The sequence below is a fragment of the Mercenaria mercenaria genome, chromosome 3 (genome assembly GCF_021730395.1).
Source record: "Mercenaria mercenaria strain notata chromosome 3, MADL_Memer_1, whole genome shotgun sequence".
NCBI classification, from domain to species: Eukaryota; Metazoa; Mollusca; class Bivalvia; order Venerida; family Veneridae; genus Mercenaria; species Mercenaria mercenaria.
The window spans coordinates 53,319,801-53,335,479 of record NC_069363.1 but is presented as its reverse complement, the minus strand read 5'-3'; positions in this window follow the sequence as shown (position 1 = coordinate 53,335,479).

The window sequence follows — 15,679 nt, the reverse complement described above, 5'->3', positions numbered from 1 at the left end:
AACATTTTGGGAATAATTTAAAATCCTTTTTGTTTGTTTCGTTTAGATGAAATAGAATCATTCTAGACTCAACCCCCGCAAATGTAAATTTGAAAAATTCATTTTTACTTAAAAATTAAAGTTTTTTTTAATTTTATTACAATTTTTCGTGTAGTCCCCTTTAAGTTGCTTCTCTTAGGGCAAAAAATATTTGAAAAAAGTAATATGTTCTACGGACTTTTTCTTTTTCATTTAAAAAAGATTTTTACTTTTTTTTTTTGTTAAAAAAATATCGATTTTTTGGTAATTAATTTTTCATATTCTTTCGCGTTAGATTGTGTTGGGTGCAAAAAAAGTTGCGTTTGAATTTCTCACTTTAAAATCGTGGTTTTCAGCTTAATGTGTCGTTTGTTTCAGAATATTGAATGTTTGAAAAAAAATTTCATATCTGAAACAACAAAATGCAGTAAAATCGAATATTTTTATTAAAACCCCACATTCTCGTCTTTTGTTGGGTAAACCTAATGTATTTTTGAAATCTTTTTGGCCTCATTCTTGTCACTTTTTTTAAAAGTTTGGCATAACTTTACCGAATTATCTGAGACTAAAAAAATTTTGGGGGCTGAAATGTTTTTAAAGAAATTTTGTCTTTTATGGAACAATGTTTTAAATTTTAAAATGTTTTTAGAATGATGTAAAAAGTGTCTGATCAAATGTTTAATGAATTGGAGCAAACTTTTTTTAGTTCGCGTTTTAAAGGGTTCTGAAATAAACGTTAAATTATAACATGATAAACTCATTGTTTAAAAAGGGAAAAAAAATCCAAACATGATTTTTAATGGGAACAAACTGAACGCGAAAGGAAAAGACGGGAAAAATTTGTTTCAAAAGACAAAGATGTATAGTAGTGCTTACAAAACCCCTAAATAAATCCCAAACGTTTAAAAATGAAAACGAAAGCGTATCTTGGAACTATAACTAAGATTTGACTCATGAATCAGCAGATTTACGTAACATCGGTCTCTGCGCGAGGGAAAAAGTAAGATACGTTTTAGTTTAAATTTATAAATAGCAACTCGACAAGAAAAAAACAATAAACTAAATGAAATGGTTTTAAAACCGACAAAATTTGTAAGAATAAAAAAAAGTGAAATACTGAATTTTTGCATCGGGAAAAATTTAAATTTCCGGGAAATGATTTTCGATCTTGTAAAAAACAAAAAAACGAATGCCCTTTCTATTTTTTTATGCAGGGTAGGTAACAAACATGAATATTTTGAGGAATAACGGAAAAAAAAAAATTAAACACTTAAGACAGAAATAGTTGTTTCAGTTTGATATTTTTTTAATCACAAGAGAGGACATATCAATTTTACAATTTGAATTTAAAATTTTTCTTTTTTAAAATAAATTTAAAAATTACAATCGTAAAAACTTTTGTTAGATTTTTCATGGCTTTTTCCCCTGACTTAAAAAGGTCATTTTAATTAAAAAATTTAAAAAATTTCCCTCTCTTCCCATGTCTGTCTCTAGATTTTTAAATTATATACATTTTTACTTTTTTTATAATGTATGTTTTTTTTTAAATGCAGAATTTAAAATATTTTGTAAGCTTATTTTTCATTGGTTTCAGTGAATTTTTAATTCATGTATTAATTTTAAGATCTATTTTTCAAAATTTTTAACACTAAAATTATACTTGAAAATGTTTTTTTTGTTATTTTTGTTGCTTGAAAAAAAGAATAAAAACCCACTGGTGTGTTGTTTACTTAAAAAAATGAAATGTCAAAAAATTGCTTGATTTTGATTTTGGAAACTTTCCCACATTAAATATGACCTCCTTTAAAAATTTTTTTTCCTTATATGCAAAATTAAAGGGGTTCCTGACCCACTTTTTACTATAAGGTGAGATTACTTCCCAACTGTTTTTAGGGCACCTTACGACCCCTTTTATAATCGCCCCTAGTTATTTCCCCTTTCTCCCACGAGCCCTTTTGCATTTAAAACGGGGTCATGACGAAACCCCGGTTTTTTAGTATCTAGAGTTATTTCCTTCTCCCCCGAACCATTTGCAAAGTAAAAGGGAGGTCCTTTATACCTTTCATGTCATCCCGAGTTATTTCCCCGCTGACGATTTGAATAAAAAAAGGGGGGGTCCCCTTTTCTGACCTGTTTTTTTAATCACAAGTTTTTCCTTTCCCCTGAGCATTAGCAGAAAAAAGGAAAAGGGCACTGTACAAAACCCCTTTCATAAAGCCCCGTTTTTTCCCCTTTCCCTTTATCCCTTGCAAAATAAAAAAGGGCATTCCTACCCCTTTTAAGTTTTTTTGCAATGTAAGGGGGGTCCTTTTCTGCCTTTTTTAAACACAGAGCTTTTCCTTCCCCCTCGAGCCCCTTTTCAAAAAAAGGGGAGGGCATCTTACCCACCCCATTTATGTCCCCCTTTACGCCATTTGCAATATAAAAGGAGAGGTCCTCTTACTCTTACTGCCCGTTTTTTAAATTCACACAGTTATTTCCCCCCCCCCAATTGACGCCATTTGCAAATATAAAAGGGATCCCCTCTTCCCCTTTTATGTCCAAGGTTTTTCCCCCCTTTTGCGCCTTTGCAGTATAAAAGGGAGGTCATTTACAAATCCCTTTTTAAACGCCCCGTTATTTTCCCCTTTCCCCGGGATTTGCAATTCGGGGGGGCACTCTTGCCTACCCGTTTTTTAAACACCGATTATTTCCCCCCCCTTCCCCAGAGCCTTTGCAATATAAAAGGGAGGTCACTACTACCGTTTTATGTCGCCCAGAGTTTTTTCCCCTCTTTCGACGCCATTGGCAATAAAAGGGGAGGTCACCTTTAAAGGGGGGCCCCTTTTAAAAGTCCCAGAGTTATTTCCTTCCCCCTGGGCGCCATTTGCAATATAAAGGGGGGGGGTCCTCTTACCTACCCCTTTTATAGTCTCCCGAGTTATTTCCCCCTTCCCCTTCGACGCCATTGCAAAAAAAGGGGGGGTCACTCTTACCCACCCTTTTTTGTCACCCAGAAATTTTTCCCTTCCCCTTCGACCCATTTTAATATAAAGGGGGGGTCAATTTACTGACCCCTTTATAGTCACCCAGAGTTTTTTCCCCTTCTTCCTGACGCCCCTTTGCAATTAAAAGGGAGGTCACTATAATTGTTTTTATAGTCACCCAAAAAGTTATTTCCCCCTTACGACGCCCTTTGCAAAATAAAAGGCAGGTCAATCTTATTTCCCTTTTTTTAAACACCCAAAAGTTTTTTCCCAATTTTTCCCGCCTTTGCAAAATTTAAAAGGGGGGTCACCTTTTTATAACCGTTTTATAGTCCTAGAGTTTTTTCACCTTTTAGCCATTTGCAATATAAAGGCGAGGTCACTCTTACAAATCGTTTAGAATTGCCCAGGTTATTTCCCCCCCCTCCCCCGGGGCATTTTTCAAAATAAAACGAAGGTACTCTTATGCCGTTTAAAAACACCCAGTTTTTTCCCCTTTACCTCAACGCGATTTGCAATATAAAAGTGGGGCGCTCTTACCACCCCTTTTTTTGTCCCCAAGTTATTTCCCCCAACGCCTTTTTCAAAAAAATTTTGGAATAATTTTCCCACCGATTTTTTAAAACCGAGAATTTCCCCCCTTGAGCCATCTGCAAAATAAAGGAGAGGGCATTTTACCCACCCCTTTTATAGTCCCCAGATTATTTCCCTTTCTCCCTTTTACGCCATTTGTAATTAAAGGGGGGGGTCAATTTCTGTCCCCTTTTTAGTCACCCGGGGTTTTTCCCCTTCCCCTTCGATGCCTTTGTAATATAAAGGGGGGGGTCATTACCCACCCCTTTTTAGTCACCCCGGTTTTTTCCCCTTTTTCCTTGACGCCCTTTGTAAAATAAAGGGAGGTCAATCTTATTCCCCTTTTATAGTCACCGAGAGTTATTTCCCTTCCTCCTTCGATGCCATTTAAAATATACAGGGGAGGGCACTTTACCCCAACCCGTTTTTTTAAACACACAGTTATTTCCCCACTCCCCCGACGCTTTTGCAAAAAAAAAGGAGGTCACTTTTAGCCCTTTTATAGTTTCAAGAATTATTTCCCCCCTTCGACGCCATTTTCAATATAAAGGGAGGTCACTTACCTTTTAAAATCGGGACAGAGTTATTTCTTCCCACCACTCTCTGCGCATTTGCAAATAAAGGGGAGATACTCTTACCCAACCCTTTTAAAAGTCACCCCAAATTTTTCCCCTTCCCCCCCGACGCCATTTTCAATATAAAGGGGGGGTCATTTTTACCTACCCGTTTTTTAGTCCCCAGTTTTTTCCCCTTCTTCCCCCGACCCATTTTCAATATAAAGGGAGGTTTCCCTTTTTCCCCCTTTTTTATCCCCAAGATTATTTCCCCCCTTTCTTTGAGCCATTTGCAATATAAAAGGCGGTCAATCTTACTGACCCGTTTTTTAATCGCCAAGGTTTTTTCCCCTTCTTTTTTACGCCATTTGCAAATTAAAGGGGAGGGATTTACTGAAGTTTCTAGCACCTAGAGTTTTTTTCCCTTTCCCTTTGACGCCATTTGCAATATAAAGGCGAGGGCACTCAAAATGTTTTAGAATTGCCTAGAGTTTTTTCCCCCCCTCCCAGCCTTTTCATATAAAAAGGGAAAGGTCGCTCTTTGACCAGTTTAATCACACCCAGTTATTTCCCCCTTTCCCCCAACGCATTGCAATATAATGTGAGGTTTCTTTATTTCCCTTTTATATCACCCGGTTATTTCCCTTAACGCCTTTGCAAATTAATGGGAAATAACTCTTACCTCCCATTTAGTCCCCCCCAGAGTTTTTTCCCCTTTTTCCCTTCGACGCCCTTTGTAATATAAAGGGGAGGCTTACCTACCCCTTTTTAGTCACCGGAGTTATTTCCTTCCCCCTTCGACGCCCCTTTGTAATAAAAGGGGAGGTCAATCTAATTTTCCCGTTTTAAGTCACCCCGGGGTTTTTTCCCCCCCTTTCCCTTTGACGCCATTTACATATCGGGGGGGAAAGGACTTTACCCACCCGTTTTATAATCAAAGTTTTTTCCCTTCCTCCCTCGACGCCTTTTTCAATATAAAAGGGAGGTCACTTTAGCCGTTTTATATTACCAAGAATTATTTCCTCCTTCGACGCCCTTTTCAATTAAAAGGGACGTCGTCTTAGACCCCTTTTGTAATCGCCCGAGTTATTTCCTCTTTCCCCCTCGACGCCATTTGCAATAAAAGGGGAGGTCACCTATGACCCCTTTTATAAACACCGGTTATTTTTCCCCTTCTCTGACGCCTTTGCAATATTTAAGGGGGGCTCACTTTAAACGTTTAAAATGCACAGTTTTTCCCCTTGCGCCATTTGCAAAAAAAAGGGGAGATCCTCTTACCTACCCCTTTTTTGTCACCCAAAATTATTTTTTTCCTTGACGCCCTTTGAATATAAAAGGGAGGTCACTCTTCCTACCCTTTTTTAATACAAGTTTTTTCCCTTCCTCCCTCGACGCCTTTTGCAATATAAAAGGGGGGTCACTTTACCCGTTTTTAGCGCCCAAAAATTTTTCCCCCCTTCGACGCCCTTTGCAATTTTAAAGGGGCTCAATTTATGGGCCCCTTTTGTAATCGCCAGAGCTGTCAGTTGGGCATTTATAAATAAAAAACCAGTTTGGTTTAAAAGTGTACTATGGATATTAAAATGCGATAATTTCTTTCCCTTTTGTACCGGTCAATTTTTCAAAATCTTGTCTTAGAAAAACAAAGCGCGTTTACGTTTTTTAACGTTTCACAAAAAAACTTGCTTCCCGGTGAAGTTCCGGGCTAGATTCAAAAAACCTTCTGATTTGGGTGATATGAAAAATGTATGTCAATCGCTTTTACCCCAGTGTATGCTAAAATGTGATATGCAAGATAAATGTGCAAAAAGAATTAAATAAAAAAGAAAGATGTACCAATGATGATTTTAAATTCAAAATCGCATACAAATGAATTTTATTCTCATTTTGAGTTTTATTGATAAATGTGAATATTTTGCATTTGTTTTTTTTTGTTTACATTTCGCCCACATGTGCATACTGCTGTGCCTCTAGACCGGATGTTCATTAGGGGAGTCACCAAGTTTTTTCGTAAGTTGACGAAAGCATAAAAAAGTGGAGCTCTCTGCAATCGGAACATTGAGACAAAGTGACTGGTGCCCAAAGGAAGATAAAATTTTCGCTTGTTCAAAAATAGGTACGCATTCACCAATCTGCCGTTTTTAAATAGCAATTACGATTTAAATGGGGTTGTAATTTTTCCCCTTCAGGGCCATGGTTTTTATAGAATACCCCAGGGGAAGGGTATAAAAAAATACAGAGGCTTTTTATTTGGTTGGTGCAGTGTGTAACCCCCCGTTTTTAAACCCCCCAGATTTACTTTTACCTCCACCCCCGCCTTTTCAATAAAAGGGGGGGGTCCGACGGACCCCAGTAGTCGCCCACAGTTACTTCCCTTTTCCCACTTGACGCCATTTGCAATATAAAGGGGATGTGACTGATCGTAGTGACCGGCCAGTTTTTTTAGCTGCCCACAGTTTCTTCCTCTACTTCCCTCGACGCCATTAGCAGTATAAAGGGGAGGTCACTAACCGACCAGTTTGTTTAGCCGCCCACAGTTACTTCCCCTACCTCCCTTGACGCCATTTGCAATATAAAGCGGAGGTCAATCTTACTGACCCGTTTTGTAATCGCCCAGAGTTATTTCCCCTTCCTCCCTCTGCGCCATACCGCCTCGGTAGCCTAGTGGTAGAGCGTCCGCTTCGAGTGCGGGATGTCGTGGGTTCGATCCCCGGCCGCGTCATACCAAAGACGTAAAAAATGGTACTAGTAGCTTCCTCGCTTGGCGCTCAGCATTAAGAGGGTAGTGCTAGGACTGGTCAGCCCGGTGTCAGTATAATGTGACTGGGTGGGGTATCAAGTAATGTGTCTACGGCGTGATATTTCAGTGAGGCAGCACTATAAAGTTCGGCATTGTGCTCACTGCTACAAGTAGACACCGTCGTTTATATGACTGAAAAACTGTTGAAAAAGACGTTGAACCCGAACACACACACACCCTCTGCGCCATTTGCAATATAAGTAGGGAGGTCACTCTTACCTGCACGTATTTTTAAGCCATACAGAGTTACTTCCCCTTCCTCCCTCGACGCAATGTCAAGGGGAAGTCACTCTTAACCTACACGTATTTTTAGCCGCCCAGAGTTATTTCCCTTCCTGTTTCGACGCCATTTGCAATATAAAGGGAAGGTCACTCTTACCGACCCATTTTATAGTCGCCCAGAGTTATTTCCCCTTCTCGACGCCATTTGCAATATTTTTTTTTATCTTTTTTTTGGATTTAACGTCGCACCGACACATGATAGGTCATATGGCGACTTTCCAGCTTTAATGGTGGAGGAAGAACCCAGGTGCTCCTCCGTGCATTATTTCATCACGAGCGGGAACCTAGGTAGACATTTCCGATATAAAGGGGAGGTCACTCTTAACCGTTTATAATCGCACAGAGGTATTTCCCCTTCTACCCTCAAACGCCATTTGCAATAGAAAATGGAGGTCTCTTTTACCTACCCGTTTTATAGTCACCCAGAGTTATTTTCCCTTCCTGACGCCATTTGCAATATAAAAGGGAAGACACCCTTACCTACCGGTTTTATAGTCACCCAAAGTTATTTCCCTCCCTCCCTCGACGCCATTTGCAATATAAAGGGGGAGGTCAATCTTACAAATATTTTCTAGCCACCCAGAATTACTTCCCCTACCTTCCTTGACGCCATTCGCCATTCGCAATATAAAAGGGAGGGCACTCTTACCAACCCTTTTTATAGTCGCCCAGAGTTATTTCCCCTTCCTGCCTCGACACTATTTGCAATAGAAAGGGAGGTCACTCTTACCGATCGTTTTTTTAGCCGGCTAGAGTTACTTCCCTTCCCTCCCTCGACGCCATTTGCAATATAAAGGATAGGTCACTCTTACCAACCTGTTTTGTAGTTGCCCAGAGTTATTTCCCCTTCGTCCGTCGATGCCATTTGCAATATAAAGGGGAGGTCACTCTTATCGAACCTTTTTAATCGCTCATAGTTATTTACCCTACCTCCCTCGACGCCGTTTGCAATATAAAGGGGAGGTCACTCTTACCAACCCGTTTTATAGTCGCCCAGAGTTATTTTCCTTCTTCCTTCTACGCCATTTGCAATTTAAAGGCGAGGTCACTGTAACCGACCCGTTTTAAGCCGCCCAGATTTACTTCCTTTTGCAATATAAAGGGGAGGTCACTTACGGACCCTCTGTAGTCGCCCACAGTTACTGCCCTTACCTACCTCGACGCCATTTGCAATATAAAGGGGAGGTAACTGATCGTAGTAACCGACAAGTTTGTTTAGCCGCCCACAGTTACTTCCCCTGCCTTCCCTCGACGCCATTTGCAATATGAAAGGGGAGGTCACTCTTACCGACCCGTTTTATAGTCGCCCAGAGTAATTTCCACTACCTCCATCAACGCCATTTGCAATATAAAGGGGAGATAACTTTTACCGAACTGTTTTTAGTCGCCCACTGTATTTTAACTTTTAGCCTGCTAATTTTCTAAAATGGACTGATTGATCATTCAATTTGGACAGTACCACTAGTTCATCAAAGGGGTCTTTACCGAAAATTTACTGACCGAATAGCGAACAGTGCAGACCATGAACAGCCTGCACGGTCTGCACTGGTCGCAAAGGCAGAACCACTTGCCGCAAGCAGGCTAACGGTTAAGGAGACAAAGGAAACTAAAGATTGTGGTGGTATACATTTTCTTCTATTTCTTAAGGGTGTGCTTGTACAAGGGTTTTGATCGGGATAAATTACATCTGAAATTGAGGAAGCGACGTCAATGTAGTATTTTAGACAGTACGTTGAAAAACGACAAGATGTATTATTGAAGGAATCCATATTTTCCGATTTCTTTTTAACTTCTATCTTATTTTGATTAAATATAACGTAAGCAATGTTCTTTCTCTAGTCTTTAGATGACAACTTTGTAGCATCAAAACCGCATGCCCATACCATGTTTAGCAACATATCAACTTTGTGTAAAACTTCTGAAATAAAATGTTACATGTTTTTTATAAAGAGACATTTTGTGGCAAACAAACAGTTTCTATAGAAACTTTTTTAAAGATTTATAACACCGTTACATTTACCGTTTCTCGAAATATATTTTCTAAACTTGGTCAGTATAAATTCTATTTGATACTGGTATATCTTTTTAAAATTCCGGAGCAATAAAGTTTACTATGAACATGTATTAGTTAAAATTTACAACAGATGTTTGATAAGAATCGGCTGACACATGTATAAAATATTTCTGTTAGACCAAAATAATTTCCACTAATAAGACTGATACGCTGAACTGAAATACAAGAAAATGTAATATCCTGTTTTATATGTTTTACAAGGGCAATGAATGTTGTTTGTAGGCTGTTTTCTTACCAGTGACGCTCGAACTTGTACTAGTCCGCAAGTAATTGTCAAAGTAGTTAACTTCAGGCACAGTGTCCTCTATCAAATTGTCAGACAGAACCTGTTCCTCGCCCGTCGATTGAACTCATGACCCCATGATCCACAAATCTGCGTTCTCCTCCCTGCTAAGATAAGTGGATCGTTTTGCAACGGAGAAATCATTTTGTATATGTCTTGTAAACACACACAATTGTATGAATGCAGTAACAAGGTAACTACGATCTCACTTTAACAAATATCGGATTATTATTCATGAGTGAAGGAGCGTTTTTACTGTGTTATAAAATGTGTGCCTCGTAGAAGTAGACAAAAACATTGCGTCTGCAAGTGCTGGACAATATGTTAAAAAAGAAACTGAAACTGATTAATTTGATTAAACGCCTGTATCTATACAATGTCATAGCCAATGGCGTTGTACATTTGATTTAACGATCCTTGAAAATATAAATGAGGAAATGTAAAAACTCACAAAAATTTAATAACTTACACCTGTTGTTATCGCATTTGAAACAATTATCAAAAAATAGAAAAAAGAATTATGTTTCTTGGCCTTCTTACTCATATTAACTGATGACAAAATGTTTGAGATTTCAAAGCTATAGAAAGTATTCAAAAAAGTGAACTTGAACAAAAACAACAAATAAATACCGACATTCTAAGTTAAAAATGCTCATAATTATGACAAAAAGCAAAAGAGAGTTGTGGTTTTTAACCTTCACACTAATTTAATATTTATTAGCAAGTAGAAAAAATGACCTAAATCAAAAAAAAAAAAAAAAAAAAAAAATTCAAATTTTTTAAGTACATAAAGAGTAATAATTCAGACATCAGACTTACGGCACCTGGCCTACTTACTCACCTAATGATGATAAACAAGTCTGAAAAGTTCTGATAGTATTCAAGTGAAGTGGACCTTAACAAAAATTTGAACCAAGAAATTCAAATTGTAGAAGTAGAAAAAGAACCGTTATTCTAACGATAATTTAGACGCATTCTATTTCGAAAATTTCATCAACTTCATCTTAAATGCAAAAATGTGTTGATTTCAACTGCATCTTGGGAGCTCATTTTTCAATATTAAATTATAATTTTTTATATGTACGTGTAGGCAATACTTTGATCTTTCCAACAATGTAAATAATAATGTTAATAACGGAGTGTCCGTCCGTCCGTACGAGACCATTGATCTTTGTGAAAAACACGGAACTTTGCGTAAAGTCGGCAAAAATGCGAAAAAGGGGTATTTTCAAATACATGTTTTGAGCTTATTATTTAATATTAAATTATGATTTATATATCTACGTTTAGGCAATAGTTAGGGCTTTCCAACAATGTAAATATATAATTTTAGGTGTGTCCGTCTGTCTGTACGGGACCATTGATCTTTGTGAAAAACACGGAACTTTGCGTAAAGTCGGCAAAAATGCGAAAAAGGGGTAATTTCAAATGCACATTTTGAGCTTATTATTTAATATTAAATTATGATTTATATATCTACGTTTATGCAATAGGTAGGGCTTTCCAACAATGTAACATATATAATTTTAGGTGTGTCCGTCTGTCTGTACGAGACCATTGATCTTTGCAAAAAAACACGGAATCTCGTACGGACAGACGGACACTCCCATATTAATATAATTTACATTGTGGGAAAGCGCTATGTATTGCCTCTACGTAATATATAAATAATAATTTTATATTAATTAATGAGTTCACAACAAACATTTTAAAGTACCCCATTTTTGCATTTTTCCTTAATTTCATAACATAACTACCGCTGCACATTTCATGGCTTGGCCTGACACACATGGATACCCTAGGACCTCGGGAGTGGTCTTAAAATGTAGCAAGGACCCCCAGCTACACATCCATGTATCATATAGTTATATGCTATGGTCATAGAGGCTCGAACCAGGTCGAAAACCAATAAAAATCCATGAAAATGGCCAATATTACAAGTTCGAGCACTACCTGAACACCTTCTATGGCTTGGCCTGACCCCTAGTGCTACCCCAGGAACTTTGAAATGGTATTAAAATGTAGCAAGGACCCCAAGCTACACATCCATGTATCATATAGTTATATGCTATGGTCATAGAGGCTCGAACCAGGTCGAAAACCAATAAAAATCCATGAAAATGGCCAATATTACAAGTTCGAGCACTACCTGAACACCTTCTATGGCTTGGCCTGACCCCTAGGGCTACCCCAGGAACTTGGGAATGGTCTTAAAATGTAGCAAGGACCCCCAGCTACACATCCATGTATCATGTAGTTATATGCTATGGTCATAGAGGCTCGAACCAGGTCGAAAACCAATAAAAATCCATGAAAATGGCCAATATTACAAGTTCGAGCACTACCTGAACACATTCTATGGCTTGGCCTGACCCCTAGGGCTACCCCAGGAACTTGGGAATGGTCTTAAAATGTAGCAAGGACCCCAGCTACACATCCATGTATCATGTAGTTATATGCTATGGTCATAGAGGCTCGAACCAGGTCGAAAACCAATAAAAATCCATAAAAATGGCCAATATTACTAGTTCGAGCACTACCTGAACACCTTCTATGGCTTGGCCTGACCCCTAGGGCTACCCCAGGAACTTGGGAATGGTCTTAAAATGTAGCCATGGTATATCTCTACATGTTTATGTATCATTTATATGTATGCTTGGTAGTTAGGCTTCACATCAGATGACTAACCTGTCAAAAATGGTCGATTTCTAGGAAAATGACCCTACCGGACCTCCATCTTTTGGGTCCTGTGACCTCAATATATACTCTAGGAACCTGGTTAGGGTCTTATTTTGTAGCTAGGATGTATATCTACATGTTCTATGAATAATAAAGATATATCTAATACTTTGCTCTCAGAATAAATTAAAAATCAATCAAATTTTATAAAAAAATACGTTATTTTCGGCACATATTCATCAGGTCAAGGTCACGTAAGACGGTGTCCAAATTTATTCATCATTATTTTATTTTAAAGCCTAAGGTATATACCTTCAAATGATATATAAAACTCATCTTAGTATTGCCTTTAAGGGTACGAAAAATGATCCCGACTTTGGGGGGGGGGGGGGGGGTTGATTTTTTTTTCAGTTTTTTGAAAATGCCCACCCCTACCTCGGTTAACACCCCGTAACTTTAGTTTGGGTTTAGATATTTTATTTTTCGAGGCAGTTCCGTCGATGAAATAGATTAAACTTGATTTCCTGTAAAAATAAATAAAATCGGAGACAAATATTTTTTTTTTGGAAAAATTTCACCAAAAACTTTTTCTCTCGAAATGGGTCATATCATACATCAATTTTTTTGGTCTTGATGAGTACATTACAGAAATATATATATATATATATATATATATATATACTTATCTTTAAGTTTGTTAAGTTTGAGTGATTGTGTCCAGTAGATGACCCTATTGTTTTGGGGGTTAGTTGGTCAAATATGTTATGGCGATACATGTATTGACTGTCAAACTGAAATCAGTTTTCGCACAGTAACTAGAGAAGCTATCCGCATACAGTTCTTAAATCTTATAGGAATAAGGTCAGTAATTCGGTCGAAAATGTGCTTCTGTGGTGTAGTCGAAAGAAGTCCATAATAAATAGATCCTAATTTTCCCATTTTCTGCGCAAACTCGTGTAAAACGAGTGCTTTAATCACACCTTTTCGCTACTAGAATACATTCTGCATGAAATGAGACGGTTTTCATGTTCATACAACCCACATGGCAAGTTTTGCAAATCGAAACCGGAAGTAGGTGTTTATTGCGCGGAGGAGAGCAAATATGCGCCATTTTTAGGGTAGCAGATCACAACTGACTGGCATTTCACTAGGAACTATTCAACCCCCTATTTTCTTTTCATTTTTGCGTTAATTTGTGATAGAACTTTCATGAAAAATTGGTGTAGGAAAAAGTGATGTTCTCTAAAGATACGTAAAGACGACATGAAGTTGTCGTTTTTTATATGAAACAAAGAAGGATTTGAATTACTGACCTTTAACCTATAGGCCATCATTACATCATTGCAACAGGTCTTATTATTGACAGATGGCTTCACATTTATTGATTTAAGGTTTAGGAGTATACCACCAAAACACAGAGATTTTTGATAAACGAACAACATCGTTACCAATATTTTAACTGACCATTACATGTTCTGCCGCACTGTCCCGTACTTAAAATATTCTGAAAAAGTTGTCCCCCTTTGAAAATGAATGCCATTTGTAAAGAAATAAAAATAAACAATTGCTGAAAACTGTGTTCCACCTAATTGTGTGAAATTTCAACACTCGCACGCTATTGCAAATGCATCAAAACAAAATTGTGCAACAGTTCCTTGAAAATGGTGAGTTTTTAAAGGCATATGACTGTCCGGAAGTGGGGCCCCTTAAGGCAGTCATTTTCCGGAATTCAATGTTTAAATCAGTACACTGACACTTGTTTTGTAGAGTTATATATACGCTATCATTACAAAAACTACAAAACATGTGTCAGTATACTGATATAAACATTGAATTCCGGAAAAAGGACTGCCTAAAGGGGTCCATCTTCCGGCCAGTCAAACGCCTTTAAAAACTCACCATTTTCAAAGAACTGTTACACAAGTTTGTTTTGATGCATTTGCAATAGCGTGCGAGTGTTGAAATTTCACATAACTAGGTGGAACACAGTTTTCAGCAATTGTTTATTTTTATTTCTTTACAAATGGCATTCATCTTCAAAGGGGGACAACTTTTTCAGAATATTTTAAGTACGGGACAGTACGGCAGAATATGTAATGGTCAGTTAAAATATTGGTAACGCTGTTGTTCGTTTATCAAAAATTTCTGTGTTTTGGTGGTATACTCCTAAACCATAAGAGACGTACCGTAAAAAGACCTGACAGAGTGTAGATGATACAAGTCGACACGTATTTGCATATCCGCTGCATTGCATTACCAGTATCACTACATATCTGGGTTTTGATACTAGATTTTAAAAATTAAACAAACGAGTCAACTTTATGTCGGCGGCCTTTTTCGCTACGCGAAGAAAAGTTACCCAATGTGTACGCGAAGAAAAGTTACCCTATGTGTTTAAGAAACTACCATAATATTTTCTAAATGTGAAATGTGTATCGTTTCACTGCGGACCCATTTCGTTTATAAATGTGCAACTGTACCTTTTCTGTATATGTGATATCAGTGTAAATTTCGAAAAAAAAATTAAATATTCTTTAATCAACAAATAATAAAGGCTTTCGGGTGGTTCAGAATTCAGATGCGCAGGAATAGAATCACTAGGGTGTTAACCCGAGCCCGAGTGGTTAAATATCTTAGCATCAGAACGATGCGAAATTAGACGACAAACAACAAGAAGGACTTGATTGTTCTCATTCTTATATGTTCACTGAAATATTCAAATAAAAGTTACGCTAGGCGCCATTTATCCAATTTGTGCTGAATCGTACGTCATGGGGCAATTTGATAATAACAATGCTCTCTTACCGGTCCGCGCGCCAACCGTTGTTTATGGCAGATTCTAACACGACCAGCAAATAACCTATAGGCCTATACACATAGAAGAACATCAGTCACCGGTTATTTTGCGATAACCCATGCGGGTGCAGTGACGTCATCCGATCCAGGTGCGTAGCACGGTCGTAAAAGTAGGTACCATTTCTTCTAACACTGTTGATATTAGTATGTCGTGTTAGAATCGAAATAACAAGTTCCCAAGTGTGATTTATCGTAGATTCTAACACGATCCGATTCATTTTCCTATTAAACGAAGAAGGCTGGAAACAGTGAATTATTAAACAACAATTCACTGTTCTGACGTCACGATTATTACGTCACAGCGTCAAACGGCGTAGCGGCGCGCTGGAAAAGAAACCGATAGAAAACGGGCAAATATTTAATGAATGCCGACAAGGATGTACTTCAAAATCCTTGGTAGCATGTTAGAATCGAAATAATATATCTCGTTTAGTGATTTGCTCTTGAATAAATCACTGTTTGTCGTTCAGATGCGTAGATTTATATCACTCGGGTTGCGCCCTCGTGATATAATTCCTTCGCATCTGAACTCCAAACAGTGATTTATTCAGCGACAAATCACCAATGAGATATATTATTTCTTAAATAACCCGA